At 35.9% G+C, this 13,086-nt stretch overlaps 1 protein-coding gene across 1 annotated transcript in view; it reads left to right on the top strand.

Annotated features, from left to right (window-relative positions):
* The first annotated feature begins 1,002 nt into the window (after window positions 1-1,002).
* LOC123319763 (putative fatty acyl-CoA reductase CG5065) overlaps window positions 1,003-13,086 on the top strand; it is a 36,744-nt gene continuing 24,660 nt past the window's right edge. The window contains exon 1 of the mRNA XM_044906685.1: window positions 1,003-1,270. The gene's annotated coding sequence lies outside the window, so the exon portion shown is untranslated. The remainder of the gene's footprint in view (window positions 1,271-13,086) is intronic.

The raw sequence follows: 13,086 nt of genomic DNA, 5'->3' as shown, positions 1-13,086 counted from the left end.
AAAAACTCAACTCTTGAATCTAAGATGGCTCTATCCAGCCAGGGGGGCCCCCCCCTGAGATTCTGATAGACACCGTTAGAGAAATTTTTCTTTCAGTAAAACTAATCGTAGATGATATTTTGCCCCCCCTGAGAAAAATTTCTGCGGGCGCCCATGGCTCTATCTAATGAATATTTGAACGTTTTGTTAAATAAAAGTACTGTAAAAATTAAAAAGTATCTGTGAAATTCGGAAAATTGGGTACTTTGGCTGAATGAAACCCTTTTTAAAAGATCCACAGCACAGATGTGTAATGTCACAGATTCAGCTAATTATTCTGAAGGTAATTTTGTTTTTCCAGAGGTGTCACAGTTCATTATGAAAACTCAATACCAAATCGGAAAAAATGGCATAAGAAAAAAGTGTTTGACCTCAAGAATCAAAGACCCTGTGTATAGTATTCGAATACACCATATGACCAATCTGTCCCTCAATTTTGTGAAAAAAGTATTGCAAATATTAAAAAGTATCTGCGAAATTCGGAAAATTGGGTACTTTGGCTGAATGCAATTCTTCTTAAAAGATCCACAGATGTGTACTGTCATAGATTTAGCTAGTTATTCTGAAGAAAATTTTGTGTCTACAGGGGTGGCTCAGTTCATTATGAAAACTTAAAATGGCTATATCTTTTTATCAGGGCCGAATCGGAAAAAATGGTATAGGAAAAAAGTGTTTCTTCTGACCTCAAGAATCTACTGTTAAAATATTCGTACGAGCTATACACTCGCCTTGTATAAGTGGTAATTAAAACTGGTAGATTTTATATGAACAAATTTCGTCAATATTCGAAATGCTACGTTGCCGACACCTAACAAACGACTGCTGGAATACAACTCACAGTCGCAGCAGACGCTAGCGGAAATTCCGAATTTCCCTCCGGCGTCCACAGATGTCGCCAAAACGACGTCGGTCCGCCTCCCGTGCGTCTAAATTTAATCCCTAGAAAAGGGAATTACGATCCACGGCCTTCCGCGACGTCGAACGTCGAACACCGACTCGCCCAAATTCCCAAAGCCCGGTGGTGAGTGTGTGTGTGTGCCGAGCGTACTTGCACCCTATCGATTTTTCCGGCAGGATTTTCCGCGGAGGCATTCCGTTTTTCCGTTTTTCGGAGATCGAGCCCGACGTCCGCGGCCCTTCTTCTTGTGTGTCGTCCGTCGATCCTGCGGTGCGGTTTTTCCAAAAATACTCGGCGCTCCCGAGTTGGCCGGCCAACCGAAGGACGTACAAGGTAAGATTTTAGGGGTAACCCTGGTTTTTCCACGTTTAAATCACAGTTTTTCCCTGTGCTTCACGTTAGGTAACTCGTCGATCATTAGAGATCGTTTTTGCCGCATGAAATCGACGTGCATCGATATGAAGTGGCGTTTCTAACCTAGAAACTGAGGGGTTGAGAGCCCCGGCATTGAAGGGGTGGTTTTCGCCGCCCCTTCGACCGGACCAAATGGCAGAGCATTGTGATTTCGAGTCGGGCAGGTGTTGTTGATTATGGGGCATCGGTTGTGTTGTGGTTAAATGTTAAATCAACAGTTTTAGATAGTAGGTGTGTAAGAATTAAGCTTGTTTATTAATAAACGGATGACAGGCTGCACCGTGTCATGTTTTTCTTGGTATTCGTAAATGGGACGATTCAATATACGTACAATAAATCCTTTTTATTATTTTCAACAATATGAAAGGAATTGCGAATGGTTTAAATCACAATTTTGGTTTCTATCGGATCTTTATGTTTCCCAAAAAATATCACATCTCAAGATTTCTCTCCCTTAATTCTGATACCATCGTAGAAAAAAATCAGCTTGTGTATGATATTATCAACTTTGTTAAATAAACATCTAGTTTTTCGAAATTCACAAAACCAAAAATGCGACAATACTACTTTGAGTACTTTGCGAATCCTTAGAATGATCTTTAGAAACTCATCCACCCCTATTGATAACATTCACTATTATGCCAGTTTTATCACGATCAAAATGAAGTCCAATACCTCCAAGAAATAAAGTTTCTGTTCGAAAAACTTCTGAGCAAAGCTCCCTTCTATTTAAAGAAAGGGTTAAATCCAATATCTTGTCATTTTTTATCTTCAAAGGCTTCCACTAGCACTAGAAGATTCAAACTATTTTGGGAGAGATGTTTCAGGAAAGACATATCGATGTCAGAAAAAGTAACAGATTCACTGCTATTTTCATGTCAAAATAATCGTACTTACCCTCAAACGTTGATTTTCGGTATCAATATAATAATTTACATACATATTTTTGACCAGTTTCCCTAAAGACGCAGCAATTTTCATCTCAGAAGCCAGAAAACTGAGCGAATCAAAATTCAATAGCTGTGGGAAAGTAATAAAAAATTTGGTGGTGTTCCTACATATAGGGTGATTCTTTGACTTTGAAATATTTCAACGATGGATTCTTGAGGTCAAAAGAAACACTTTTCTCCTTTACCATTTTTTCCGAATCGGCTCGGTTTGAAAGATACAGGCTGTTGAAAAACCATAAAAAAATTTTATCTCACAAACGGTTTTACCGAATGAAATGGATTCCGGAATATAGTTTTTCATTTATTTGATGAATTGTTTTCGAACACAATATATCACCCACGTCTTCCAGTTTTCTCATTATGTTTATAACGTACCATAAAAATACCAACAATTCAAAGAAACCAACTCTTGAAAGTAAGTTGTACGCTATCTAATGAATATTTGTACGTTTTGTAAAATAAAAGTATTCTTCGTGTTTTCTCGTATAATGCTCCGTTTTCGAGTGATTTGATGTTAAAAAATATCTGCGAAATTCGAAAAATTAGGTATGTCATAGATTTAGCTTGTTATTCTAAAGGGAATTTTGTTTCTCCAGGAGTGGCATTGCCCATTATGGAAACTTAAAATGGCTACATCTTTTTATCAGGGCCGAATCGAAATAAATAGTAAAGGTGAAAAATGTTTCTTTTGGCCTCAAGAATCTACTGTTACTCTCACTCTTTATACACTTTACAAGATATCAAATTGAAATTTGGCATTTGGTTTAATTGATAGTTCACTCCATGTGACATGCTAATTTCCAAAGCAAATCTACAGGGTGATATTTTTTCTGTATTTGTACAAGTCGAAGACTCAACTCTTGAAACTAAGTTGGACGCTATCTAATGAATATTTGGACGTTTTGTGAAATAAAAGTATTTCTCCTGTTTTCTCGTATAATGAGCAGTTTTCGAGTAATTTGATGTTCAAAAATAAAAAATATCTGTGAAATTCGAAAAATTTGGTACTTTGGCTGAATACAACTCTGTTTAAAAGATTCACAGATGTGTAGTGTCATAGATTCAGCTTGTTATTCTGAAGGTAATTTTGTTTTTCCAGAGGTGGCATAGCTCATTATGAAAACTAAAAATGGCTACATCTTTTTATCAGGGCCGAATCGAAATAAATGGTAAAGGAGCAAAGTATTTCTTTTGACCCCAAGAATCTACTGTTACACTCACTCTGTATACACTTTACAAGATATTCAATTGAAATTTGGCATTAATAGTTCAATTGGTAGTTCACACCATGTGACATGCTAATTTCCATAGCAAATCTACAGGGTGATATTTTTTCTGTATTTGTACGAGTCGAAGACTCAACTCTTGAAACTAAGTTGGACGCTATCTATTGAATATTTGGACGTTTTGTAAAATAAAAGTATTCCTCATATTTTCTCGTATAATGCGCTGTTTTCGAGTAATTTGATGTTGAAAAATATCTGTGAAATTCGAAAAATTTGGTACTTTGGCTGAATACAACTCTGTTTAAAAGATTCACAGATGTGTAGTGTCATAGATTCAGCTTGTTATTCTGAAGGTAATTTTGTTTTTCCAGAGGTGGCACAGCTCATTATGAAAACTGAAAATGGCTTTATTTTCTTATCTATTTCTTCACAACCTTTCAGATTCATTTAATTTGTAATCGTTGTATACACAAACGCATCTCACTGGTGGCACACATTGTTACTTTGAAAAAACAAATTATTACTTGGCAATTTTTGTTCAATTTTATTCAGAGCGCAAGGGCTCTACTTTGAGGTGGTTCAGTCCCATCTTATCCATTCATTCTGAAACAACTACTGAAATGAGGTGAGTGAAACCTCAGTTTCCACAAGAAACTACAAAACGACCAAAGCATTTTTTCCCACAACAGTTTTTATTCGAAAATGCCCCGTGTGTTTGCTCAGCTCAGGAGTCTGATCAAGTGATATTTTACATTTAACACTCGAAGGTGAATAACCATATCTGAAATGAAGCAATATATCTGGATGTAATCTCCTTCCTGAAAAACTTTGTGTACTTATGCTCAGACCGACCGTGTTTCATTAAGCTCGGTGAACATGTTCATTGAAAATTCCGGATTTCTCCAGTTTACGCGAATTAATTAGTTAAAACCCGCGGTTTCACTCGCGCAGTAAAATGATTCAAATGGACTCCTTGTTTTTGAGATTAGCGAAATGAATATAAAAACTTTCGATTCTAGGATATCCGGTAAACATTCGATGTTTCAACTAACAGAAACATTGCTCACATGCAGCTCTCAATATTACATTTGAAATTGAAATATTTCCAGCGTACCTACTAAAAAAAAAACAAAAATAAACATGTTTTGATCGGCTGAACTAAAGTATAAATGGTGTTCCTAAATTGGGAGTACAAACGAAAAGGGGAGATTCCTTGGGTGATTTTAAGAAAAAAAAGTCCCATAAACATGGGACCGCAAACGATTCGTTTCCGAGATACAGGGTGTTGAGGTTAGAATTTTTTTCAAGTTTTTCTCTTATGGTATCTACACTTCACGAGATATTCAACTGAAATTTGGCGTAAATATTATAATTAATAGTTCACATCATGTGACATGCCAATTTCGTTAGGAAATCTACAGGGTGATATTTTTTCTGGAACACTGTTCCCTGTTTTCCTCCAGAACTTTTTTTTGGTGAGCCACTGTTAATTAAAAAAAATGTAATTATATCCTTCGTTATTATACTAAACTTTATTGTCTCTTGTAGTTTCATCGTATCTGCTACCGATTACGAGAAAAAAATTCACGATTCTTTCGAAATCCTCAGAAAAATTCAAATTGTCATAAAAATTAAGTTTCTGAGCTGTGGTGGATAAATTATTTGTTAAGTTTGACACATCATTTTCAGCTCTCTATCTCTAATAATGGAAGTGTTTTCACAACTTGTTCTGATACCAAAAATTCAGACTTTAAACTCTCGAAAATGAGAATTGTGATCCAGGTCCAAATAACTCAGAGAACAATAGCCTGAATTCTGTTCATATTGAAATGAAACACCCTGTATTTTATTTGGTGTATAAATCGTTGTTTTTTCCTATAGAAGATATACTAAACATGTAGAATCTTGTTCTCGATCAAGTCGACAAATCATATACTCGCGTGGGTCCAATCAACCTCGACAGTATAGGCCTTTAATTCAACATTATGTTAAACGATCCTTAAATTAATAACCTTGTTGTGTTCCCACATAGCGTACTGTTATGGAAATTCGCTGTTACTCACTGGGGTATCATGATGTAGGAGAAACAATAATGAATAAGGTGTTAATTCCAGTTTAAACCGTACAAACATTGTTGAATTGTGCTTTTCATTTCCACTTAAAAAAAGAAAATTGAATGATGTGTCTATAGTTGAACTCTTTCACAGCAGAAAAATATTTGAAACGTGAAAATCTATGGTGAATGCGCTAAATGCGATGTTTTATCAGAATCGATGGAAGAAACGAGTTTTATATTTTTCATCTTGATGAAAATACCGATAAATCATCCAACACCATCAATCTTTCCTCAATTTATCGTGCAATTTTCACTGGAAGGAAGAAACCTTGGTCATTCCTTGAGGACTTGTGGAATTTTTATCAGTCAAAATGTTCCTCGTTTACTAGTGATCTTGCCTCAGGTAGGGGTTTGATTATTTCAATTAACGAAGTGATGAACATTTTAAATAATTCACTTATTATTCTGACATTTGTTCGATCATAATTGGGTAATAATACAACTAATTCAGATAACTGCCACCCTTATGTCCATATAAAGATTCGCAGTTGCTACTTTTCCAATAAGTATAAGACTCATCTAGGAATAAAAAAGTTTTACGTCCAGTTTCATAATCAAATTTAAAGTTACTTTAAGTCTACAGCTTCCTTAACGGCCGGTTCCATAATCAAACCTAAAGTCCAATTAATTTTAAAGCCTCCTCTAACCCTACTAAAAATGACAATAAAGCAAGCTTTAAGCTTAAAGTGACTCTAAATTTGATTATGAAACTGGGCGTTAATGATCAGAAAACAAACCTCCCTTGATTCGAATAAACATTATTTTTGGCGTTTCCAATTTTCCGATTATCGTAGATCATTTGTTTGCTTTTATAACTGAATTAGAAAAGCACCTTATTTCCTTATGAGATTTAGTCATCCGTATTCTGGGTAAAATATGATTATCGATCATTCAATTTTCACATTTCGTGAACTCATACCACGAATGAGAAATAAAGTTTAGTATTCGTGGAAAACCATTAGTAATAAAACAATGTTTACGCACGTTTTGGTTCTCCTTATCTTGTAGGCTAAACAAATATTACAATAAGATCGTTGTTTGAAGTATAGATGAAAGCAAAAGTTTGGGACTCGCAAACTTTTTTCGTTGTGAAAATCATGCATTTGAAAAAATTGACTTTTCGATATTTTTCACAGGTCATTTTCGAAAAATCGTAGTGTCTTTTGGAACACCTTTAGAGTGGTTCAAACAACTGAAGAAAACTTGACAACTTTTCGGGAATTCATTAAAAAAATCCATACATTCCATTCACATTCCTTCTCAAGATATAATCTCTAGTTTAAACCTCATAACCATGAATTTTTTCAGAAAAAGTGACCTAGGTCAAAAAGCACACAGTAAGTTATGGCAAGTGGGGTATTTCGAAGTCAGAATTGCATGTAGATTCAGAATATGAATTAAAAATTTGATATTTTTATTTGAAAAAGCAGGTCGGTGTCGTGTTTCACCATTTTCGGACCACTCTATAGAGACTAAAAGAATTAAGCTTATGTGCTGAGCAGAGTCGATGACGCCAAAGTTTGAATCATTCTCCTAGTCCAAAATTTCTAAGAGTTATCGACTGTTAACTATGAGGCTCAACCTGTATAGGGGATGTTTCTGAATTGGAGCTACAAACGAAAAGGGAAGATTCCTTGAGTAATTTTAAGAAAAAAAGTCTCATAAACTTGTGACCGCAAACGATTCGTTTTCGAGATACAGGGTGTTAAAGTTTTTTTCTTGTATAATCTACACTCCACAAGATATTCAACTGAAATTTGGCATAAACATTATAATTGATAGTTCACGCCATGTGACATGACAATTTCTATACCAAATCTACAGGGTGATATTTTTTCTGGAACACTGTCCCCTATTTTCCTCCAAAACCTTTTATTTGATGAGCCACTATGTCCTATAGATTTCCTATTGAAATTGACAGACATGCCACAAGGTGTGAACTCTCAATTGTAAAATCTATGCCAAATTTCAGTTGAATATCTTGTGAAGTGTAGATACTATGAGAAAAAAACTTGAAAAAAATTGAAATTTTAACACTCTGTATCTCGAAAACGAAACGTTGTCGCTCCCATGTTTATGGGTAATTTTTTTCTTGAAATTACTTAAGGAATCTCTTCTCTTCGTTTGTACCTTTAATTTGGAAACACTTTGTATACAAACATACAGGGTGAGTCTTTGACTCGTTCAAATATTTTAACAGTAGATTCTGGAGGTCGAAAGAAACACATTTTTTACCATTTTTTTCGAATCGGTTCATTTTAAAAGATACAGGCTGTTGAAAAACCATAAAAAAATTTATTTTTAGTTCTGTCTCACAAACGGTTTCATCGAATTTCGGAATATAGGTTTTCACTAATTTGATGAATCTTTTTCGAACACAAGATATCACTTACGTCTTCCAGTTTTCTCATTATGACCATCACGTACCATGAAAATACCAAAAATTCAAAGAACTCAACTCTTGAAACTAAGTTGGACGCTTTCTAATGAATATCTGAAAGTTTTGTAAAAGTATTCCTCATATTTTCTCATATAATGCCCCGTTTTCGAGTAATTTGATGTTCAAAAATAAAAAACATCTGAGAAATTTACAAAATTAGGTACTTTGACCGAATGCAACTCTTTTTGAAGATCCACAGATGTGTATGGTCACAGATTCAGCTAGTTATTCTGAAGGTAATTTTGTTTTTCCAGGTGTGCCACAGCACATTATGAAAACTCAACAGCAAATCGGAAAAAATGGCTCAAGAATCTACTGTTAAAATATTTATGCGAGTCAAAGACTCACCCTGTATAGTGCTCGAATCCACCATATGACAAAGCTGCCCCTCAATTCCCAAATCCCATTCATTTTTGCACACTTTCCACAAAGTAACCAAATAACCGGTGACCCATTTCCACGAACAATTCTCAACGACCAAGTTGACATAGAATTTCACTGATGAGACTCATATGCAGCAGAAGAAAGTGCGAAATGACTGTCTTCTAGTCTAGAAAGTTCTGGAAGCGAGGGGAAAGTGTATAACACCGCTAAATGCGATTTTTCTCGCATTCAGAACCTACTCGGAGTTCAAAGACTTCAGGTAGGTTAGGAATGCTTTATCCGATACTAATTAGACCCATTTAATTTTCCGATTGCTGAAGCGTTGAATGGTGTGGAGATCATGAGTGCCGTTATCACGGTACGGTAGTGTGTAGGGTCGTTAGCACCTGATGATTCGTCTAATTGCAAGGCCGATTGTTAATTATGATTAGGTTGTTTCGTAATTGTCCCCCATTCTTTCCGTGTTGAATATTTGAGGGCACTCATGGAAATTGGACGGAAACATTACCAAATGTCAATTTTTGGGTATGCCAGGGATCTCTGCTGACATGGGATTGTCTTAATACCATAAAGCAACTGCCCAGAGGCAATAAAGTGACTCTACTATGGGCACCAGGGCATTGTGGTGTTGAAGAAAATGAAAAAGCCGATGAACTTACCAAAAGAGCATTAAGGTTAACACCTGCTGGACCTGAGCCTTTCTGTGGGTCTGGAAAAGACCAATAAGGCAGCAGTCCAACAATGAGAGTTGAACAACAGAATAACCCTCTGGAGAAACACTCCTGGACTTGCTCAGTCAAAGAAATTCGTGATGAATTCACCGACCTACACCAGGAAACTGCTGAAGCTGCCACTTGCTGAGCTTCGGGTGATGGTGGGACTGCTGACAGGCATAAATATCATTTGTACCGTATGGAGAAGTCAGCAGATGAGATTTGTAGGCTCTGTGGATCAGAAGCAGAAAGAGCTGAACACATGGTATTCAAGTGTCCAGAGCTGGCTGGCCTAAGAACCATTCTTAAGGGGAAACCGGTCCTGCATGGATACTCACGAGGTAACAGCCAAGACCCCTAAGGATGTTGTCGGTTTTATCAACACCACTGACGACCTCCTTGGGTTCCTATGGATGAGTAGGGTAGAGAACAAAATCCACATGGTCACAGTTGCTCGTCTTTGACCTCAATAACTGCTCATGAATTCGACGAGAGAGCAAGTCTTGGTACACTCAATAAGTATCGCCAGTGAGCAATTTTGACCAGTTTTGAAAGACCATCGACTACCAAAAATGTTTTCCCTTACTACTGAAGAAATATGAGGTTCTACCTCTTCATCCACATGTCGCTGATATGGATATCAAACCTAACCCACTCCCAAAATCTATAGCATCTTATGTCTTCATGTTACCTTCGGTTCTTTGGTAAATTGACCAAACTAGGAGCTCAAGTACTACCAGATCTACTCTGAACATCTACCTAAGGACGGAGGCAAAGCTTAGATCTTATAGGTAGAAATAAACTGGTGATTTGAATCCCACGTTCTCGTGAAAAAATGAAGAGAACAACAACCTCAGCAAGCTATTCTAGGGGCCCAAAACAGTCAGTAGACTGTTAGTAGCATAGAAGTTAAGCTTAATTAAGAATTCCCATGTCTATCACATAACGCAGTATTTCACGAATTTCACTTTTAACATCAACGTAAAATAGAATACTTTCTCCATGACCAATCTTTGACCACTGGTGACAATGACACTAATTTCTCGACCACCTTCGACAGTTGTTCTATCCCTCTCCCACCTCCCAATATGTCCGAAGACATTCATTACAACAAACTAGAATACCAAATTGTCAACATTTTTAATCATGACCTGCCAGAAAACGTAGATGAACTATTTGCCTGTTCAATGAACCAAGAATCTAGTAGATTCAGTTGTTGTGGTCAAGACATTGACCGTGATCATCCGAAGTCGACGGAATGCTGTAACTCGCTGCCTGAAATAGTCGATGTTGACGGATTCTTACCTCGACCAAGTGCCATCATTGCCAATTATAAGTCGACTTGAAATTGTGAATTTCCCAGTTACGACAGTTATTATTACTAATGGATGTGAAAATACGGTTTCATGTCATAGCATTTGTCGTTTTGTTTCACTTGAACGAACTCGAAGACACTTCAATTAGGATGAATGTATATGCTTGAAAATTTTTGTTATTAATTGCAATGAAAACAACTTTAACTGTATATTTCCGCTTTCGCTTTAGTCTGGAATCTCTTCTATAGCTACTGTCTTCTTTTCTTTAGTATCTTGGTATCTCTTCTTCAACTCTCTTTTTCCTTACTTAGATTTTCAGAAGCTTTCCTAAAACGATCTAAGTATACAGTGTGAGTCTTTGCCTTGTACAAATATTTTAACAGTAGATTCTTGTGATCAAAAGGAATACTTTTTTCCTTTACCATTTTTTCTGAATCAGCTCGGTTGAAAAGATACAGGCTGTTGAGAAACCTCAAGATGTTATTTTTAGTTCTATCTCACAAACGGTTTTATCGAATGAAATGAATTTCGGAATATAGTTTTTCATTTATTTGATGAATCTTTTTCGAACACAAGATATCACCTACGTCTTCCAGTTTTCTCATTATGACCATTACGTACCATAAAAATACCAAAAATTCAAAGAACCCAACTCTTGAACCTTTGTTGGACGCTATGAAATATTTGAACGTTTTATAAAATAAGAGTATTTTTCATATTTTATCGTATAATACGACATTTTACAGTAATCTGCTGACTCTGTTCAAAAGATCCACAGATGTATAGTGTCATAGATTCAGCTTGTTATTCTGAAGGTAATTTTGTATCTCCAGGGGTGGCGTAGCTCATTATGAAAATTTAAAATGGCTATATCTTTTTATCAGGGCCGAATTGGATAAAATGGTTGTTTCTTTCGACCTGAACAATCTATTGTCAAAATATTTGCACGAGTCCAAGGCTCAGCATGTATAGATTTCATCAGTATATCTCCAGTAGTTTCTGATGGTTCCAGAGACATTCAGAATAGGAAAAATACGGAAAATCAATAGAAAAATTAGAATATTCATAATGCAAATTGAGATAACTAGTTTTGACCATATTAGTACTTGTTTTCACGAAGGTTTGTCAGTTTGTTAATCATTTGATTCTCATGCAAACCACTATTTCTATCGAATATTTCACTCACGTTTGAGTTCATTAACTTTTTTGGATTCCACCGGGCTCAATAATGAAGGGGTGGAAGATTTAGATTATGATGTCTTTACGTCTTCTGGTTTCGGCATAATTTGCATTTACTGCCCATTGGGAAATTCCCATCGAGGTCCGGTTCTTCTACAAACCTTTGGTATGTGACATTTGTACAAGGTGGTCCGGAATTATGTACATTAATTTCTCCCCACTAATAAGGGGATTGTAAAACAAATTTTTGCGAAAATTTTTCGAATTAGGAATCAGATATTTTTAGGGTGATTATATAACATTATGATAATTAATTTGTTACTACCTCTCACATCATCAATTATGAATACAGCTTTCTGAATCAAGAATTTGTAAGCATGATAGTCCAAAGTCCATTTCTAAGAAGGGCAAATTGACTTTGAATGCAGACTTTTCAATTTATGTAAATTGATCCAGGCAATTAGTAGTGCAAAAAAGAGATTAACAACAGGATCATGGCCTTCTGCGGGTTCAGTGTCAAGGTATCAGACATTCTCCTATTTCTGGTTCCCAGTGTTGTAAGTTGTAATTCGATTGATTACTCGTGCAGAATTATATTAAAAATTGGCCTTGGCAAAACAACGCCCACAAGTCCCACAAAAAAATTGCAAGATCATTAATTTATTCATAACGTGTTGATGTACCTACAATTACGAAAATAAACGAAAAAAAGGCACACTGTGGAAAGTCCCAATATTCAATAGTGTCTAAACATATCCTAATATACGACAATCATAATAGAGAAAGGCCTCTCGAATAGAAAAGAAAATTTAACTGTACCAACTTCAATGAATGCTACGACAACAAACGAAAAAAAACAGGAGGATAGCACTTGATAAAAAATACATCTATTAAGCGGATCCTAAGCTACACCTCATAAACGGTAGTTGTTGATGGAAATTCTTTTAGATTATATGGATCTAGTGGTAATATATTATCTGGTTGTTTTCTCTTTTTTTTTACTCACCATCGCTGATTAATGATTTACTGACGAGGTTCATATAAAAAGACGATCAAATTAGGACAAAACGAGAAGCCCCAAAAATCTAGTAAGTAAAAAATTCGTAAAGACCGAACGGTTGCTTCAAGGTCGATGAAATTTCGAGAGAGGTTACTAGAAGAGTTGTTCTTTCTGAATATGTATCACATTCAGATCTGCGATGATTTTTCTGAAAAATACGAGTGTCGAAAGTTGACCATCGAAAAATTCCCAAAAAAATTCGGCAAAACGGAACAGTTGCACCTAGAACGATGAAATTTCTAGATCTAGATTTATTACTGCAAGAATTGGTCTTTCAGAATATGTATCACTTTTAGATCTACGGTCATTTTCCTGGGAGAAAAACTACTTGAACGTTGACCTCCGAAAAAT

Source organism: Coccinella septempunctata, chromosome 9 (assembly GCF_907165205.1).
Source record: "Coccinella septempunctata chromosome 9, icCocSept1.1, whole genome shotgun sequence".
Taxonomy (NCBI): Eukaryota; Metazoa; Arthropoda; class Insecta; order Coleoptera; family Coccinellidae; genus Coccinella; species Coccinella septempunctata.
Note: the sequence above shows the minus strand (reverse complement) of the source record. Positions and strands in the feature narration are given on the sequence as shown.